General features: G+C 38.3%; 1 protein-coding gene across 1 annotated transcript in view; it reads right to left on the bottom strand.

Moving 5' to 3' along the window:
• NRCAM (neuronal cell adhesion molecule) overlaps positions 1-21331 on the bottom strand; it is a 278975-nt gene that overhangs the window by 223210 nt on the left and 34434 nt on the right. The window lies entirely within an intron of this gene.

Raw genomic sequence — 21331 nt, 5'->3', positions numbered from 1 at the left:
CAGTAGTTTTTCAAAAGAAAGTCAGAGAAAATGTTCGTTGATGACCCCTATAACCTCTGTCTTTTCTACATTTTAGTACCTGATAACTCATTTGTTGTAAAATAGATAACTTTAAATTAATAGTGTCCAAAAGTTTAAAGATTTATAAAATTGATTCCCAATTTTTAAGAGGCAGGAACTGAGGGTGAAGAGGGATACTGACATATCCAAATTAAATAGTCACACCAGGATGGAGTCCAGTCTGGGGAGAACAAAGCCAGATGGTAAGCTGGGGCCAGACACAACTCTGTTCCAGGCTGGGATTGGTAAGAGCAGAAGACAGAGCCATGCCACTGTCCAGGGACTGCAGATGCAGTCCATCCCTTAAGGATGTAAGTACCAGGCTGCAATGAATGCCTTACCAATTCCTTAATGCACTCTCAATATACTTGTATCATACTGGAGTTGGAGTAAAAATAATCCTAGAAGCTAAGTTATTGAACATTTTATATGAGCTAAATGGTGTGTCAGGAATATTCTTGAAAGAACTCTGAGGCATAAGTATTGTCATCTGCCTTTTATAAATGAGGAAACTGAGGCCAAATGAGATTACTTTTGTCTCAAAAATGGTCACTCTAGAATTATAAGAAAGCCAGTCTCCCCTGACCAGGCCACTGCCTTATGGCAACACCATTGCCAGGCAGGCTGGAAGCAAGGCCACTCTGCCCTGCTGCCTATTTGTTTTTATTATATCAACACATTCTTAAGTTGAAAAGTGAAAACGGAAGCATCTTAGTTCTCCCTGGTGCTTTAAGATTTCATTGGAGCAAATAATTTCTGTTCCTTGACAGAAGGTTAACGTTTTATGGAATGATTTTTATTCTCCATTACATATGCACTTCCAAATTAGCAGAGGTTCAATGTGGAGATTTAATTATACTGTATTGGAGAACTTTATTCTCAGACAACTATCAGAAGAGTCATCACTGAAATCTGCTCTAAATGACTCAGGCTATCTGACATTTGAGTTTAAATGAGTAACTGAAATCTCTGGAACATCATTTACAATATGGGAAAAAATTTCCAAACATGCACACACTCCTCTTCAATCATCTTAAAGAAGTATTCATGTTGCAGTTTGCTGCTCCATTACATTCACATTATGGAAGTTATTTCTTTTCTTTAAATAGCATTGTTATTGACTGTAATAAGATCTAATTTACAAATATTTCACATTTGAAATATATTTTATTTAAGAAGCTAATGCAAAAGCATTACTGTTTCTGACATCTTAGGCATATCCTAATTACACTGAGTCAGAATTATCTTCATGGCTCATTTTAAGAATAATGTAAAAAAAGAATAATGTAAAAATATGGCTTTCATTAGACACCTCTGGGAAGAAATGCAACAATAATGATAAAAATTAAAATTCAATTTGCAGAGGTGGAAGGAGCCTGGAAGGTCATTGAATCCAACCATCTATCTGCCTAATGCCCACTCTGTGTTTAGGGAATTCTTGTAGCTGTCACTGATTCCAATTCTGGCCCAAGGAGCCACATCCAGATTTGCATTTAATTCAAATGTCCCCAACCATAGCACACAATTCAGAAACACAGGGACAATCTGTGTTTTAGCAGAGGAGGCCAATGATTGGGTCGGGAGTTAGCACTTTGGAGGCTGGTGGAGGACCCATATGCCAAGTCAATCAAACTAGCTTTGGAGGGATTTGGATAGGATATTGGGAGTCATGGGAGGATCTACTGAAAAGGCAGAGATAATCAGAAAATTAAGAAGAGAGACCATGATGGGAAATAGTCAGTCTCTGAGGTTACCTTGGATCCTGACAACTTCCTACTTTTCAGATCCAAACAAGGGAACTGTGTGGTAAGTCCCTCCTCCTGAGGGTATCCCACATACATCTCCCTGATGATTAAAATTTCCCTTATCTTGTTATAGGTTAGAATCAAGTGAAGACTTTATTTCACCCCACTAATATTTCACCTTCTTAGTTTTGGGGTCTATTATTGCAATCTGCCAAAAAATTTTAATTTCTCAATTCTGCCCTTACGAAATATTTGTTATGTCCACATCATCTAAAAAATCAAACAAGCACACCATCTAGAATAACATTCATGCTAGTGGTATAAAAGTGATGAAAACCAAAGTGTTAATAAATAAAAATAAACATTTTAGTGTCTTGGTTGTTACTGAAAATTAATAATTACCAATATTCCAAATCAATTGCAAATCATCCTGATGATACAAAAAGCTATATAAACTGGCATGACTGAACAATTCAATTGATAAAGGTTTCAACACAGGCTGGTTAAAGACTGCAAAACCAAAAAAAAAAATCAGGCTTTAGTGGCAATAGAGAAAATGAGACCATAGTTGAGATAATTGGCAACATGAACTTTGTAGTCACAGTAATTACCTGTGCAGCAGACCAAGAAGTTATGTTTGAGAAACATATTGCAAAAGCAGAGCCAAGTTCACTTCAACCTTCCCTGAGGCAATCATGAAAATTATTATAATCTGTCATTTTAGGTCATCTGGTATAGCCCTGCCAAAGTGAAATTGTTTTCCAAAAAAGAGCTCAACTGCTTGTCTAATTTAGCTTTTAGTAAGTCTCATGGAATCTCTCATTACAGTAAAAAGACCTATACTGAAGGACTTTTTAAGTTCTTATGTCTGCTTTTCTTAGTTTTTCTGTCTCTATCATTACTGTCAGGTTGTCAAGCTGCACATTCTCAGGTGGTCAGTGTTTCTGTCCAGAGAAACCCAACCTATCCTCATTGCTCTAACTGGAAACTCTTCATCCTCCCATGGCTGATTGTATGGCAAAGTAAAACTGAAAAGCTTCAAGAAGGCCTCATAGGCCAGTCTATAAGGAAAGTACATAAGAAAATAAGTTTATTCACGGATTTCATGGCTTCTCTGTTGACCATGCAGACGCCCCCTTGGTTTGCTTCTTTTTCTTAATTATGTTGAATTATCAAACTGTTCATTTAACAATTGCTGTTGCACACCCACTAAGGGTAAGGTGCTGCAAGCAATATGAAGTGCAAAGTCAACTAAGAATCAGCAACTTATGATCAAAAAAACAGAAAAAAAAGATAATAATACCTTTTGTGTTCTGTGGCATTTTGAAATTTATTTTTCATAGAGTTAATTCCATTTAATACTGAAAAATAAGTTTCAGTAAATTCTCAATGACTTGTCATAGCCAGTAAGTGGCAAAGTCAGGACTCCAGATGTTTTGTTGATTCTTAGTCCACATTACTTCCACTAATTCTTAAGTTCATCCAATGCTTATGCAGGTACAATGACTCCATAGCAACATATTGAGTGCTTACTCCATTCCTGTACTGTTGTATCCAAATAGCATGTCTTTGATCCTCCTAACAACTTTATGAAGTAGGCAGTTTTATTATCCCCATCTAATAGACAAGAAAACTGAAGCACAGAAATTGGACTAATGACCCAAGGTTGTATGACTAGTATAGGCAGAAAGTGATAAACCCCATGAGATCTATGCCACCCAGAAGAAATGTAGAGGAAGTTGCTGGATTTGTTGCTAGGAAGAAGGCTAAGCAAGTTTTGGAACGTTCTCTGGCATTTCCAGAACAGTGAGACTTTTCTTCTCTTGTAAATCCTGTGAGAAGACATTGGCAACAGAGATGAGAAAAGATGGCAATTCCAAGAAAAGAAGGAAATGTAGTTTTTCCCTTTCCCCTCTGCTATGGCTATGGATGTGTGGGTGACTTGGCAGCAGAGAGAGTTTGCAGCATATGAATACCATCTGCTGCTTTAACAGTTGCTACATATATTTTCTGTTATTTTAAAATCTCTGGACAGATCACACTGGTTGGCATGGTCTTGCATTTGTAGGTTATGATTTGAAAGGGAATGCCCCAGAGGCTCGTGAAGTGCAGTGCTTTGGCAGTTTGCTGGGCACCAATTTGCGTTGCACAAATTCACAGACTGCTTGGGCACTCACATGTCAGTCAGCTTCCTTGCTTGGAGTCTCTGGGCATGTCAGGAGAAGGGAGTCAGGGAGAAAGGAAGTGCTCCAGCAGTAAGCAACCCTCACAGTCCAGACACAGTGCTAAGTGCTCCCTGAATGATAATTCTTTAAATCCTCACAATAAATCCCACAAAATGGATATTATGATGATGATTTTATTTTGTTTTTTAGAGTTTTAATAGTTTTTGTTTGCCTGTATGCACCTCAGTACAACGATTTTATATGTGGACACAAACAAGTCTAGTAACACATCCCAAAGTAAGAACTTATCCATGTAACAGACTGCATTTGAACCAGGTCTATTTGACCCCTCGCTGGGGTTTGGCCTTATATAATTCTGCTGAAGCAATTCAACAAGAAAACACAAAAACAAAAACTTTGCAAGGAGGGAAAGTCACTAGATGAAAGAGAAAACTTTGGTTAAGACTGGAAAGGCTGCTAACTTTAGATGCAAAGTATATGCAAAAAAAAAAAAAAAACACAGCACACTCAATGGAAATGTGTTCCAGGACAAATCCAAGAATCTGTACAAACCTTTCCATATTCTTGAATTAAGAGATGCTCTCAGGTCTCATGAATAAGTGCCTGTAGGGACTGCTATGTTCCTAGGAATCCAGAGACACAAGGAGAAATGTCAAAAACAGGAATAGTCCTAGCCTAGCTTTGGGGGAAAGAGGTAAAGGTGTGACTAACTCAAATACAGTGCTTGGGTAGTTCAGAGAAGAACAGAATCAGGCAGTACATGCTGACAGCCTCAGGGAGACACTGGCAGCTGAAAAAAGGGGAGAAATAGAATGGTAACTCCAGGGAGCAGCAGAGATGAAAAGTGATTTTAGGCCAAAGGAGATCTAAACACATTTGTAGGCTGAGAAGACAGACACAATAAGGAGAAACAGAAAGAATGAGATATCAAGTTGGCAAAAGTAGAGAACAGAGCCAAGTGTACAGGGCTGGGAATAAGGGACACACACAGAGATTTAGGGAGTTCCTACTGTGCTGTCATGCACATCATAAAAAGATAAGCTATTTCAACATGATAAGGGATGCATGGACTCATTTCATGTCTTCTCCCCTGTTGGAGAGAACACTGATCAGATTGCAGGCTTTCTGGAATGGGCAAGAACTAATACAACAGTCCATATGCAGAAACCTGCTTATTTGCATATTGCCCAGTCTTCTTACCAAAAAAACAGTTGGAGTCAGTCAAAATGAAATGAAATGCCAACACACTTCAACAGTAATACAAATGTCTTGCAACCTCAAACTTGAGTTTAATAGAATAAACACAACAAATTTGCTTTGACGACTCTGAAGAAAAAAAGCAACTGAACTAGTTCCAAGTTGAGCAGGGGTTTGTTTATTTTGCTTAGCTCCAGTCATTTATTCAAATCGCTCAAGAAACATTTAGTGAAAGACTACTGGGTAATGCACACTAGTCTGAAGCTAGAATGCTAATGATTTTTATATTCTTGCATCATTTTGACTGGCTTGATTTAGACAAGATCTTATTTTTACTTGGGGAATTTTGCAGTTTTTAATAACATTTATTTCTGATTAAAGAGGTATTTTTGTTTTTCAAATAAGAAACATACAGAAATTTTTTAATTAAAAGCATTTTCTTCCACCACTGAAAATAATAATTGTTAATGTTTTTGTGTGTGTTTTCCACATTTTTTATTTTGCCCATGTGAATGTGTCTGTACCCTTATTTTAAATTAATTAATTAATCTATTTATTTATTTATTGGTAGTGGGGCATGAACCCAAAGGTGCTTTACCACTGAATTATATCCCCAATCCTTTCTTCTTCTTACTACTTTGAAATTTTAAGACAAGGTCTTGTTAAGTTGCTGAAGCTATCTTCTAACTTGATATCCTTCTGCTTCAGCCTTCCAAGTCACTGAGATTACAGGTGTGCACCACTACCCCCAGCTTAAACTTCTTTTAATAAAGACTTTTAATGTTATCTTTATACCTTCCCCCCCCCAAAAAAAATACAAGTGGTATCCTTCAGCACATTCTGATTTAACAACCTGATTTTTTTTACTTAACAATACACAATGAAAAATTCCCTCGTTAACTATCATAAAATCAGTTTTAGTATCTGTAAAATATTCCACCATATAAAGAAATTGCATGTATTTAATCAATGTCCTAATATTGAACATTAACATTTATCCTACCAGCTGACTTTTTTAATGTCATTTTCTAAAGATACACTATTTTAGTAGCACTGACTGAAAACCAGCCAGTAAAATTGTTACATAATTGATATGTGGAGTATTATTCTACTCTAAAGTATCATTTCACTCATCTGGGTTGGTGGCCAATAGAATGGAGAGGACTTCAGTCTGCACAGAGAAGGGCCAGCACCAGTGCCCACTTGGTCCTCCTTGCCTGGAGACAACCTTGCTCTCACCATTTGCTGCACTTCTGGAGTTTGACAAGTCTGACCATCTGCATGGGAAGAACAGCTACAAGTCATACACTTAACCAGATCATGATTTTGAGGCTCTGTTTCTGTGGTTCTCAGTCCCCCTGGGCTTAGGAATCACCTGAGCCGGTTCTAAAACCACAGATAATGTTCACTGTCTTGATTGTGGTGATGGCTTCACAGGTGTTTACATATGTTAAAATTCACCAAATTGTCTTTTAAGTATGTACAGCTTGTTGTATGTTAATTATACTTCAATAAAGCTGTTAAAAAATAAAATCTCCAGATGTCCAAAACCCACAACAGCAGTTCTTTCATCAGTCTTGGGTGGAGCTCCCCAGGTAGTTTTTTAATAGGAAGTCATAAACTACTGATTTAATAGACAATGATTCTTCTCAAACTTAAATGGATAAATTAATGGAATGATGTGAAATTGACAAGGGAATATTTTTTATTTTATCATTTTCAAGTAAAAATAAGAGCATTTTTTAAAAAATCCTACTCCACCAATGTATTTATAAGCTTACTTTACTCATTCCTAATAATTTATTAATAAAACTTGTAGAAGCCTATCGTGTACTACGTAGTATGCTAGGCAGCACAGAGACCATGCATATGTATGGAACTGACACTTTTTAAGAGCCCAACATTCCCTTGAGTTTAAATTAAATTCACAGAAGTTTAAATATTGATTCATCTAGGAAAACTTACAAAGATAATATAAAAATAAAACTATTATGGCCCCATTGAATGATCACAGATTCTCTAGGAGTGCCATTTAAATCCAGAAGGTTTTGCTTTATTTGCCAAGCCACTGAGCTGGGCAGAAGCTTTTTAGCAAGAATGTGGGAAACGCTGTCCCAGAAAATTGGAAGCTTCCTGCCAGAGGGCACCTCACCTCCTGACAGGTGAGGCTGCATGCCAGAGTCTTCGTAGACCAACACCAAGACAGCTTCACATCCATAATAAAATAGCCAAGCTTTCTTATTAGAGAAAATTAATATTCAATATTAGCTCACATGTCTTTACTCTGTTATTAATAAGAAACCCTGAACATAATTAGTGTTGGCATGGAGAATAGTTTGGAACTGCACCCAGCTGGAAAGGGGCCATGAAGCATAGGGTTTCATTCCTCAGCCAGCTGAGCCCTCTCTCAAAGGGATTAGAAGAAAAAGAGATGGAGCGACCCTTACTTAGGAGGAAACACTTTACTTGAAGTCACTGAAATGACTGTAGGGCACAGAACTGTGGCTGTCACAGCCATAACCTTTCTCAATTCCTTGTCCCCACAAGGCATAGCAAGATGAAATGGGACGGATGCAGCACTCTGGAGTTAGGGAAGGAAAAGTATGGCCAGCTCAGAGAGCTGCCTGCAGTGAAGCAAGATACCAAACGCCTGCCAAGAAGGCTGCTAGAAGACGCAGACCGCCCCCACAGAACAAGACCCTCTTTGGACAGAGAATGGAGGCCAGGCAGTTTAGGGGTGGTGTGTGCAGAGTATTAAGAGAAATGTAAAATGCAAAAAGACATAATTTCCTGACCACTGGCCACCATCACTGCCTCAGCTATAAAGAGTAACATAAAGCTGAAATATTTTATATCCCTTATAAGAAAAAGAGGAAGGCCAGCTGCCAACTTACTCTCAATAACCAGCTCAGTATGTCGAATAGCTCTCTCCTATGAACAGCCTGTGACAGCCACTCTTGTGCTAAAACAAGGACTCCTCCTGACACTTCCTCCCCAAGCCTCCCCATCGGATCTGACACCCCTGCTGGCCTCCATGAGGAGTTACTTTAGATCCGTGTGGGAGTCACTCTTCAACTCCATTTTCGCTCTTGATGCCATTTATCGGGTTACCTCAGTCTCTAGACACTAAGCCTAAGGATGAGTAATCCCATCTTCATCTCAGCTAAGGGGCCCAGGAACCTGGGGGTTTTGTTTGGTTTGTTTTTTTCTGCCTTGCCCTGCCACACACACACATTGTTTTACTATTTCAAACAACACCTTGTTAGTGGCCTGTGAGAAATTTATTTCATTGGTGAGAATTTCAACTTTAACAAAATTTTTCAGGCAAAACAAAACCCAGTCTCAATAACAGCTGTGAACATCAGGCTATTTTTACCTTAACTTGATAGATAAAATAATATTCATAGGTTGTTAAAATCCTGTACATAGGTTGTTATATTTTCCATGTTATATCTTGCACAGGTTGTTATATTTTGCATATTATAAATTTCTTTTTGAAAGGCTATATTTGAATGAATGATTTATCTTAATCAAGCCAGGTATGTATCTCACCTTTTACTTATTTCTGTTACTGCCTTGAGTTTGTTTTTAAATCATTAAAAAACCATTAAAAAAAAACAAGGTGGGGCCAAAAGAATCCAATAGGCACACAAAGTCCTGACACAGGAGACTCTCAGAAAAATATAAGCCATACTAAGCATCACATCCCTTGATGAGATTTTGCTCTGTTTCCTTACAATAATAATTGTAGCCACTCTGACTGTATTTCACCAAATTTCTTATTAAGAAATGTCCTGTTATAGTGATTTCAGTATGAATTGATACTCAATCACACAGACCTTAAAAACATTATAAGTCATTTCCTATAAAGATTAGGAGATTATTTTCTTAGAGAAGAAATGAAGGTGAAACTTGAGAGTGCTCTTCAAAATTCTGATGGGTTTCTGGGAGTACATAGCTAGCTATCCTCACTGTACAGGAAACTCCATGGGGCCTTCTCAGAAACAGGCTGATGCTTGGGTCTCACTCCCAGGTACTTAATTGGTCTGGGGTGGAGCCTGGGCCTTGATCAATTTTTAAAGCTCATTCTAATGTGTATTAGAGGTAATTCTTCTCCGAGGTAGATATTACTTTAATAGAGATCTAAGAACTTTGTAAAAAGCAGAGTTGTCCAAGGACAGAATGGGCCACTTCCCGAGGGGCTGAGTCCCCTATGACAGGGAGTGTGGAAGGAGGGGTTGTGTGCCTGAACCCCTATAAGGGACATCAGAGAGAGGGATCCTGAACTGGATCAAATGGTTTAAATCCTTGAAACTGATTTTTTGTATACTAGTTCTACTTGGGATCAGCATTTGAGGTCAAGTAAACAAAGAAAATGCCTTGTTTACTATGTATCTTTGTGACAACTGATTGTATAAAATCTTTCATATTGTCCACATTTGTTAATCTGCACATAAAATAAAAATTTGGTCACATTTTTAATATTACTATATTTTTAAAAGTTTTCTCTTCACAATGAATTGAGTTATACTATAGGTTTGATACTTTTTCCAACTTTCCACTACTTCAGTTGGCATTTTTTTTTCAAATTCATAAAAAAAAATTCTTCATCCTAAATGTTCTGTGAAATGTCACTGATACAGGACTACCCTGGGAATTATCCCTTTTTTTCCCTCCGCTTTGGTACTGATATAAAAGTTTCATCTGGACTTTTTGGGAGATAAATTTTAGTTCTTATTTAAAGAATGATACTTTTAGGGGTTCCCCCCCCCTCTTAAATTTAGACAAGTGAATAAATGCAGTAGCTCACAGAATACAAAAAAAAAAAAAGGTCATTTCATATCCTTACCCTTAGACTGAGATTTGTTTTAAGTTATGCTCTTTGTTGTTTATTATAAAACTAGGTTGATGCTATAAGCTATTTCACAAGTTGTCTTTTTAAAAGTGTGACAACCTTTCTTAAGATTGTTAAAATTGGCTTATATCTTTTGCAAGTCACATAGCACAGATGTACTTCATTTTATTATCCACTCCACTGTGAATAGATATTTAAGTTGAACTTATTTTCATTATTAGACACAAAGCTGCACTGAACAACCATGTAAATGTATTTTTGTATACCTATATTCCCAAAATAAAATTTCTCAATTTTTTTGCATTTCAAATTTTGATTAAAAATACAATTGATGGGCTGCGGTTGTGGCTCAGGGGTAGAGTACTTGCCCTGGGTTCCATCCTTAGTACCACATGTAAAGCACTCACCTAGAACATTCAAGGCCCTGGGTTCGATCTTTAGTACCCATAAAAAAATAAATAAATAAAAATACAACTGACTTCTAAAAAGACTTTGATAATTTATGCACTCTATGAATGTATAGGAAAACTGTTTCTCCACTTCTTTGCCAACATTGCATGCCATCATTTTTTAATTTTAAATTTGTATTATTTTTGCGGTACTGGGGATTAAATCGAGAGCCTTGTTCAGGTTAGGCAAGCACTCTTAACACTGAGCTACAGCTGCAGTCGAATGCCATCCATTTTAAATTTTCAATTTAAATCAAAGACAACTTTGGATTTTGCCAAAGTATCAATAGCAATTTTCTAGATTGTTCTTTCTAGATTTGTTCTTACAAAAACCAATAAGGCTACACTATCCAAATTGGAAAGCAGTATGGAGATTCCTGGGAAAGCTGGGAATGGAACCACCATTTGACCCAGCTATCGCACTTCTCGGACTATTCCCTGAGGACCTTAAAAGAGCGCACTATAGGGATACGGCCACATCAATGATTATAGCGGCACAATTCACAATAGCTAGACTGTGGAACCAACCTAGATGCCCTTCAATTGATGAATGGATAAAAAAAATGTGGCATCTATACACAATGGAGTATTATGCAGCACTAAGAAATGACAAAATCATAGAATTTGCAGGGAAATGGATGGCATTAGAGCAGATTATGCTAAGCGAAGCTAGCCAAGCCCTAAAAAACAAATGCCAAATGTCTGCTTTGATATAAAGAGAAAAACTAAGAACAGAACATGAAGAAAGAGCATGAGGAAAAGACTACAGTAAACAAAGACGAATCGGGGGAGAGAAACGGAGAGAGAAGGGAAAGCATATGGAAATGGTAGGAGACCTTCAAGGATACATAAAATTATAAGAGGTTATGAGGGGCAAGGGGGAGGGAAAAAAAAAAAAGGGAGAGAATTGAACAACAGCAGGGGAGGTAGAGAGGGAAGATGGGAGGGGAGGGGAGGGGAGGGGGGATAGTAGGGGATAGGAAAGGTAGCAGAATACAACAGTCACTAATAGGGCATTATGTAAAAATGTGAATATGTAACAGATGTGATTCTGCAATCTGTATTTGGGGTGAAAATGGGAGTTCAAAGCACAATTTGAGTCTAATGTATGAAAGATGATATATCATGAACTATGTAATGCGATAAATAATCAATAAAAAAAAAATTCCTATAACCTGAAAAAAAAAAAAAAAAAGGCTACACTATCACAGATGTATACAATCTAATCCTAAAACTTGGCATTTTGCTCAAACCCTGAAGATTCCATGAGAACTTTGTAGACAACTATTCATTCCTTACAAATTCTTGGCATCATAGCCTTCAAAAGACACTTGAAACCTCACCCCCTCCAGGAGCCCTTCCTCGATCAAATTACCTCTATCTCACACACTCTTGTTCTCCCTTCACTCTGACCCCTCAATGGATATGTGTTTTAGTCTGATTTGACTTTCAGATCACTTTGTATTTCTTAATAACACCAATAAGGTAGAAAAATAGGAGGCAATTAACCAACAGAAGTCAATAAAGGTTTATCAAATATTTATTATCCAGCCAATATCAATTTATTGGGTGCTGTATTGACCCAATGGATGTGTCTTCTTAGATTTGTCTTTCCCTTCCCACACTGTTCCTCTGGCTGTTTGCTTAATATAAAGTCAAATCAGTCTCCCAGCGGGGTGATGGCTCAGCAGAGCTCAGCCTCTGTCATGTCCACTATGGTGGGAGCTGCTACAGCTCTGGTACTCTAGCCCAACATGACTATTATCATGGAGACTCTGGGTTCTCCACCACTTCTAGATTCCAATGGACCACCGTGCTGTGAAGTATAGGATCTGGCTTCCCCAAAGGCTGGTCGGAACAGCTCAGTAACACAACCTGGAAATGGAACTTAAAACCCAATGAGTGGCAGAAGGAACTAGACGATAAACACCTTGCCTTTTCTTCTTGTGAAAGTCCCTTATGAGATCTAGAGGTTTCAAAGAACTGTTTGCAAGACAATGTGTGTCATAGGGCAACAAGCAATGTTTTCTCAAGCAGCCATGGACAGCCATGGTAACTTATTACCTTGTATTTTTCTTGCTCCTCACCCCACCACCCCATTCCCTCACAATTGCTATTCTGGAATTACACCAACTCATCTGAGTTTTGCCAGAAGCTCTGTTTTCTAGAAAAAGCAGGCTCAAACACATTCACTTTTTACATAAACACCGCATTCGATTAACCCTGAGAAAGGGTGCAGAAGAGGTATGCAAGAAACTGATTCTGCCCACAACAATCTTAAAAATCTAACCAAGGTGGTGAAATAGCTTCACATGTAACAGTAAGGGAAAAGGGGATAATCTCAGTGTAGAGGTTTAGAAAATGGTAACCATTTTATAGTGCTTTTTAATAGGGTACACAATAAATATGAAGGCATTCACAGAAGAGAAGAAAATTATCAGATCCCACCCACAGCAGATTGCGCAGGTGGATGGGCTTTAAACTAGAAGAGGAAAAAAGCAAAGACTGTTGAAGGGTGCTCTGTGAAGAGTGATCCCAGAAAGGCTGGCATCCCAACAGCAGTGGTTGTGTTAAGAAGAAATGGAGGAGACGCATAAGAAGAACTGTCCTGCCAAGCAGATGGGCTTAGTGGGAAACAGCAACATAGTCCAGGGTCTTAGCAGAGGGCTGTAGAAGCATAGCAGAAGGACATTCCCCACTCTTCATATTCCCATAGGAGAAATGAAATACCTGCTCCATTTCTCAGGAGACTGAAGTAGCATATAAAACATTCCAGCTTCCCCTCCTCCCTCCCTCCATCACATTTATGAACCATCAGTTTGGAGAATTTGGGAGAAGAAACTGAGGCTTCCTAACCACGAGCCTCCTGGCCTCTCCTCTGTGACTGCCAGTTGACAAGGAGGGTAACTTCCCCAACTTGTTCTGCCTCTATGAGCGGCAGCCTGAGGCAGGATCACAAGGATCTAAAGGACGGAGAAGTACCAGGGAGCCCATTCGGCCAGTCAGTCACTTCTCTAACTGACTTTAACAGCTGACGCTTCTCTTTTTTTCCATTGATCTCAGTTTTGTATGCCATTTCTCAGTTCTTGTAAACTTGGGAGGGAGGATGGGGATATTATTTAATGATTCCCTAAAACATCAAAAGGAATCACAGACCTGCTCTAATAGAAATGGGCAAGGCAGGAAAGAGGCATGATAAAAAGAGATAATAAATGCTTCTTGATTAAGTGGCTGCCCAACATTCTAATTCGTGCCCATAAACAGGAGATGACAGGGCTCTGTGGCTTCCATCCAGTTCCTCATATGTGGTTTTTTTTACCCTCAATTGTTTTTTTATAGTAGCCCTCTATGGCTATATTTCTGCCATGAAGTTTCCTTTTCCTTTGAGAGATCCCACAAACATTTCAGAATCATTTTATTTGTTTTCTCCATCTTAGAAGAATGACTCTTCCATGACATAACAGGGCCAGCTGCCCATCCCTCTACACTAGTGTAATCAAGATATCCATCTCCATTCAGCAAAAATATAACTACAGGAGATCTGAGTGCCACAATGGCTTTAAATAAAGCTGGGAATGCAATTCCAGGAGTCGGGTAGAGACAGCAGAAAGCCAATGTGTTTCTTTTATAGAACCACAGTGTCTATTTTAATCAGTATTTTACAGATGTTTTGAGACATTCTAGTAAAGCTGACATGGTTGACAATGCTAGGCAGAATTGCCTCACGGGGAAAAAAGAAGAAAAGATTAAATCATAGGCATATGGCAAAGGAACCTGCTTTATCGGAACTATGCTTTGTCATCATTTCTGAGACCAGAGAGGTTTCTATGGCAGCAGGCCACATGTTTTGGCCAGAAGGCAAGCATGGAAGGATTTTTTTTCCCTTTCATTTTACATCCAATTTCTTACTACTTGAACAACAAATGATGATACAAAAGTCTTTCATAATTAGACAGATTAATAAACCAAAGAAAATCCTGAGCTTTTATAATATGCTTTACAAGATTTGAATTTTATGTCCATATCCATGTAGTTGAAGGCATGGGACTTCCTCCAATGAAGCAGAATGATGCCAGTAAAGGCAAAAGAGAACTGGAATGAAATTTCAATCACTGAGAGCAGTTTGTACATCCCATTAGTTACTATTGCCATTAATAATCAAGGGAGGGGTAGAGAGAGAAGATGGGAAGGGAGGGGAGGGGAGGGGAGGGGGGATAGTAGAGGACAGGAAGGGCAGCAGAATATAACATACACTAGTATGGCAGTATGTAAAAAAGTGGATGTGTAACCGATGTGATTCTGCAATCTGTATGTGGGGTAAAAATGGGAGTTCATAATCCACTTGAAATCAAATGTATGAAATATCATATGTCAAGAGCTTTGTAATGTTTTGAACAACTAATAATAATAATAAAAATTATTTTAACCTTCAAAAAAAAATCAAGGGAGGTTTCTCCTGGATTTCGCCAGCTCTATTATCTAATGACCTACCTTTATGAACCACCGAAAGAAGTCCTGCCATATGACAGTTCCCTCCCAATTCAGCTCGAGGATATTCATTTCCCACAGCAATTAACTGACAACCTTATAAAACCACATCCATCAGAGAAACTTCTAGTATTGAAACATCACTCTTCAGATGTTGCTATTGTTGTCACAGGCCATTTATTTCTAAATTTTCTGTTTTCCCTTAAACAGTGATTGACTGAATTCCTCATGGTTCTTTGCATTTGCAACACAATTTATATTTCACGACTTTTTCAGATGATGCTGGTACTTCTAAGTATTCTTTAACAGTCAGGAATAGCTTGTTATAATTTCTAAGAAGAAAAGAAACAATTTTCTTGTGACTGAGGTAAATATTCTAATAATTCAGTTGTGAACTCATCTTAATCTCCTACAGATTTTTTTTTAACTCAAATGTCCAGAACTCAACACCCCAGATTTCTGTCCACTAGGCAGATGGCTCCTCTGTTTTCTTTCTTAACAAAAACCTTCTTTTAAAAAAGTACTGTTGTGCTTACCTGTTTAACACCATGGGCTGACAGTTGCTACCTGTCTTTCCAATATGATAGCAGCTTTAATCTGCAGTGACTATCCAAGAATATATACACAAAGTGGCAACAATTCTTAATGCCATATGACATTGACTTTTCTGCTTTTAGGCTTTTAGCATTAAAAGCTTCTATCACTAACACTGGGCCAAAGGGATCCTACTGATTTCAGCAGAGGAATAAAGTTCTGGCCCTTAGGAAACCCCTCTGCTTTCATGTGGAGTTTACCAAAGCGGCACCTGTGATACACAGAACAAGAAAGACCTCTAGGTAACTAGGAAAGCTGTGACCATCTAATTCCTTGAGAGTTGTGTTTGCCACCAAGTGCATCTCTTTGGTCTTCTCCAAGTTAAAGGTCAGTACAAAAGAACATGCTAACTTCAATTTCTGAAGTAGAGATTCTCTCACTAAACAAAAGATGTCCGTGTGTCCATGAAGAACAAACTATTAAAGCAGATTTTGAGAAGATAGACAAGCTCACTCACATCATACATGCAGATGAGTGTCTCCAGGGAAACCAATGGCTGCCTGGATCCTTGGACGAATGCTTTATTGAAGAACATAATACCTGGGACAAATGATGGCATTCCATCTTGAAGTCTGTAGCACCACAGTCTGACCCACAAAAGCAGCTCTGGACTGACCCCATGCTGGCTGCGAAAGGAGAGTTTTGCCTAGTATATATCTGGTATGTAAGTGTCCATGCACGTGCAACACTTACCGAGCACCTGCAAGTACTAGAAATTACACTGCATCCTCAATTCTCAAGCTATGATGGAAACTAATACTTAACTTGATGGATTAGAATGTGATTAATATAATTTCAACATTTTAATAAAACCGTAAAAACACCTAGGTTTTTTCATGGTTTGTTTTCCAGTGTGAAATTTTATTTGACCTTTAGCATAGGGGCTTCTAAATATGACACAAGTAATCAAGTCCAATAACTTAGTGGCAAGAAAAGATAATGGGGGAAAAAATGGGTCTAAATTTAAAACCTTACTTTGAGAGTTTTTCAGAAGTGATTCTTGGCTACCCATAATCCCCTTTCCCAACAGCTCCTAGCCCTTTTGATAATAAGAGGCACTAACACATTATATCCATACTTGGTTTCACCAAAAAAATTGGAGGGTATCTACCCTGGTTAGTGCTTATCACATTCCTTTAATCCCTCTCTGATACCTCACTTCATCTTTTCTGTTAAGAAGTGTCCTCTTCCCATAACTGTTCTTAGAAGATAAGGTTAGTCATTGTATTCCTGCAACATGCCTCTCATCTGCCAGTTAATTTCCCCAGAGGGTACTGTTGCCAGTTTTTTATCTTCAGATAATCTCCAATTAGCTTCTTCTCTTCATTATCCTGCCCAGTTCACTTTCATAATTTTCTCCTGTACATCCTCCTCCTCTAACATATTTCCCCCATGATTTATGCTGTGTTTCACTTTCCTTTATTTTCTTATTTACCTACTTGCCAGAAATTTTAGCTTTGAATGTCCAAAACCCAAAATAGATTAAAACTGCATGTGCCATGCAACATCGCTCTTCCCATCTAAGTTCACTGAGCATTCAATCTTTTGTTTATGAATTTGGCAGAGTACTTTGATATATGTATTAAGTATGATTCTGATAAGACAGTCATAAGACAGAGGAAGGGGAGCTCACCTGGGATTCTCATTTCAAAGACAGCCCTTGTCCCTCAAGGGTCTTATATTTTTTCCATTGCATGACACAACTCAGAGCTCTCTAAGGAAGTATCTTTCAGAAGTGTGTGTGTGTGTGTGTGTGTGTGTGTGTGTGCACATGCATGCAAGATAGCAAGAAAGAAGTAGAATGGGAAGAAAATATTCATGGTAAATATCTCTTTAATAAGGCAAAAGTATATTGAAAGAAAAGAAGTGCTGGTCAAAGGTTAATGAAGCCATAAATGCTAGAAAGCAAAAGATCTAACTCTATGGCCCCACACACCCCAAAATAGCATACATGGAAAAGCAACCCTACACAGCCAGTGAAGAAGAATCCATTATGCCTGTAAGCTCACATTATGGTAAATGCTTGGGATTGTGTGTGTATATATAAAATATGCACAAAAACAATATAAAGGAACAATCTTGTGTTAGATGGAGTGGAACAGGCTGAAAGCTTTATGAGAGAAATTAGTTGAACCAGATGTTAACATGTTCTGGTCTAAATTGCAAAACTCACCTTCGATATATCATGTTAAGGTATTCCCTATGATAGTAAAGGTCATTTATGAATATTTTCACGTCTCACCCTCCTATATTTAAGTATTGATAATTAGACCATTGTAATTTTATTTAGAGTTCACAAATATTAATTTTTAAAGAATTTTTTAAAAATTACTGTTTTCTGATAAAATTTCCAATGTTATAAGCATATATTTATCAATTAACAGAAATTGCAAGGAAATATGCAGAAACAATTTTGCCATCATCTGCCATTTAACTTTAAATTCTTCACTGATTCTTCATAATTAGTACAGAAAGAACACATTTATGGAAAAAATACATTTATTTTCATTTATTAAAAAAACACATTTATTTTTAAAAAGTCAAAACTTCCCTGAATGAGAAATCTAATTAAAACCTATAAACACCAGATTTTATGAAGGTGAATGGAGATAAAGAATGTGAAAGGATTTGGTAGAAGGAAAATAATTACTCATAAGTAGGTGTCACCATCAGCACCACTCCTGTAATCTTAGTAATAAAATTACCTGAAGAAAAAAAAAAGGCTGAGCAAAGTGTAAATGCAACAGGACCTCAGTTCTGTTTGTGTGTTAAATAAGAGAGGCAGACGACATTTCCCCTGTCCTCTAGACGGGGAACTGAAGCTGTTCAATCCAGGATTCACGGAAAATCAATAGGTAGTAACCACTGCCAGAGGAAATCACGTCCCTCTTCAATCATCCTGTTTTTTTCCTGACCAATTTGCACAGCTTATTTCAAGAACTTGTGGTTTTAGCTATTACTAGGATCTTAGGAGTGTACAGAGAGTCTTCTAACCTGCCCTGTGGAGATTAACGATGTACTTAATCACATTCTGTCTAGCAGGCAGGCAAGAGATTTGATGAACAGAACGGTGGCAGCTTTTTCTGCACAAATGGAGGTTTGTTCATGACATGCCGTGAAGAGTGAACCAGTAGAAAGAATAGGTCTCTGGGAAGTAGAGATTCCAACCTCCCCTGCGCAGCAACATGACATTTCGTAAATGACGACTCCTCCAAGAGCCACCATCAAGTGCTTAGGACACAGCCTGTTTCCTCCCATCTTCTAGGCTCTCTTTTCTGAGCTGAATACAAGTCACATGGCCTCCAAACCCCATATTCCATCCTAAAATAAATGTTTGGAATAAATTACATAATGATTTAATGTTAAATGCTATGTTACCATAGCTAACATTTATTTAGTTCTCTATGCCAGACCCCACAGTAAGCACTTTACATGTATTATCTCATTTCACAAGGTTTTGGGAAATGGTACTGTTAATATCCTCACTTTTACATATTTAAAAAAAAAAACAAGGCTCAAAAAAAGCTCAAAGAAATTAAGTAACTTGTATAAATTCGCCAAGTAAGGGACCTGGCTGGGGTCTGGCTAAGGTCTGTATCCTACCAACCCACGCTCTTTTAGGCATGTGAAATCTGTCAAACATACCAAGAAGCAGAGAATATAAAATACACTACCTCATTTGGGAACAAAAACACGTAACTGGAAAGACACAGATCATCCTTGACATAAAAATGCATTTTAAAGTAGAATGGAATTTCTCAGTGCAAAAGAAAAAAGGCAGTAAAAACATGGGGACAGAGGTGAAGCTGCTTTCTATAAAGAAATTCCTATTAAGCACAGTGCCAGGCATGTAAAAGGAGATTAATAATAGTTCATGGAATACAGAACAATATTTTCCTACCTAAATATGTAAGAGATCAGATATGATCAATAGAATAATGACAGAACTCTCAAATAAGCACTTTAGCATGTTCTGTGGTTAAAGAGCTAGTCTCTCTGGTTTGCTCCTTTCCCACCCCCACCCTGGCTGGTCCCCTCTCCTCAGCTCCTTATGCTTCTTCACTCCCAGCCTTAGCCCCAGCAGCCAAGAAGATGCCACTGAGCAGGCTGAATACAGGAAGAACATCTTCCTCCCGCCCAGGGCAATCAGAACAAGATGTGAAACCGTATGAGATGTGTTACCATTCTGGGAGAAGGTGCCGAACACAGGTGGGCACAGGACTTAAACTGTATTGGTGACATCCTGCCTCTCAGGCTTAGGGGAGAAGATGGTAACACTTATTCTGTCATTCTCAATCTTTTAGTATGTATTAAATAACTACGCACTAACATACCACAGAGGTCAGAAGTAGCTAAGGGGATAAAGAAACTTACAAGGATTCCAAGAAGGAAGTAAATAAAAACCTAAAAGGAGAGGTGAGAAGGAAGAGAGGACACTGGGAGAAAGGGCTGAGGAGGTGGGCAGGGAGGGAGGTGGGCAGGCAGAGAGGCCCGATGCAGGAGCACAGCTCTCAGCAGGGATCTCTTAGCAAAGAGGTTAAATCATCTGAGTCCAAGAGGAAAGGAGACTGCAGACATGAAAGTGAGAAAATTATGAATAAATGGGGTAAAAGTAAAAGGTAATTTCAAACATGACCATATGCTTTGGGCTTGCTTTAAATTAGAATTCTGAGGCACCAACAGGATCAGTTTGATTGATGAGGCTCCAAAACAAAATCAATTGGCTCCTTAGCCATTGCCTTGTAGTCCATATTTCAGATAAGAGAACCATCACTTTGAAACCGGAACTTAATTTTGGTGACAATCTCAGTAATACATGTTATATACTTCTTGGTCCTCTTAAACAGAATCTGACCTTTTCTCTATTGCTCTGAGTCCTCACCAAGAATATAAGTGATATGCTCAGGGGCTGCTGCTGGGGGACAGCGGCAGCCTGGCTTCTTCCACCAGGCTAGAGCAGGAAAAGACCAGAGAGTGAAACATTCAGCTACAGGGAAGCCAGATAATTTTCATATGTTGACATCAGAGAACAGAAATTTCTTTTCTGGATGCTGATCTTAAAAGTTTTGCCCTACTGATCACAGTGACAAGTTCACATCTAAATATACTGTTGTTACCACCTCTTCACCATGTGCTTCTGCCTCCCATCCAGGAGGACAGCAGCCACACCACAGGCTCCAAAGTGCCCCAGGACACTTGTTCTGACTGTCAATCATAGATGGTGCTTTTAACCCTGGGTTAATGCACTTATATAAAAGAAAAGCAACCTCACCCGTTCACAGCCACAAATCTCAGGTCCCAGATTTAGCCTGGTGCTGACTGACTGGGGTGAGGACATATCAGGTTTCTTACCAGGAACAGACCATCAAAGGGAGCCGATGAAAAGGGAATGAGCTAGAATCTGCTGCTCTGGCCCCTCATGGCCTTCCCTGTGAAATAACAAAGATGGTGGCCATTCTGACCATTAAGAAAGATGAGGTATTGGAAAAACTGCTGTACTGTGGCTTCTGAGAAGCCCTAGAGAGAAAAAAAAGTCAGTCAGACATAGAGTTGACTTCTCAAACTATGAATTACAGTGCATTAACTAATTACTTGAATAAAAGGGTATATCATCTGTCAGGAAAGAAAATAAAGATGTATGGAAGCAAAAAGGGGCCTTCAGTAGGTAAAAATACATGATTTTCAAACTTCAGACCTTTTTTCAATTGGATTTAAACTATCATTCTTGATGTTAAAAATTGAATGTAGATAATACTA

This window comes from Spermophilus citellus, assembly GCF_964194105.1.
Source record: "Spermophilus citellus genome assembly, chromosome: 3".
NCBI classification, from domain to species: domain Eukaryota; kingdom Metazoa; phylum Chordata; class Mammalia; order Rodentia; family Sciuridae; genus Spermophilus; species Spermophilus citellus.
Note: the sequence above shows the minus strand (reverse complement) of the source record. Positions and strands in the feature narration are given on the sequence as shown.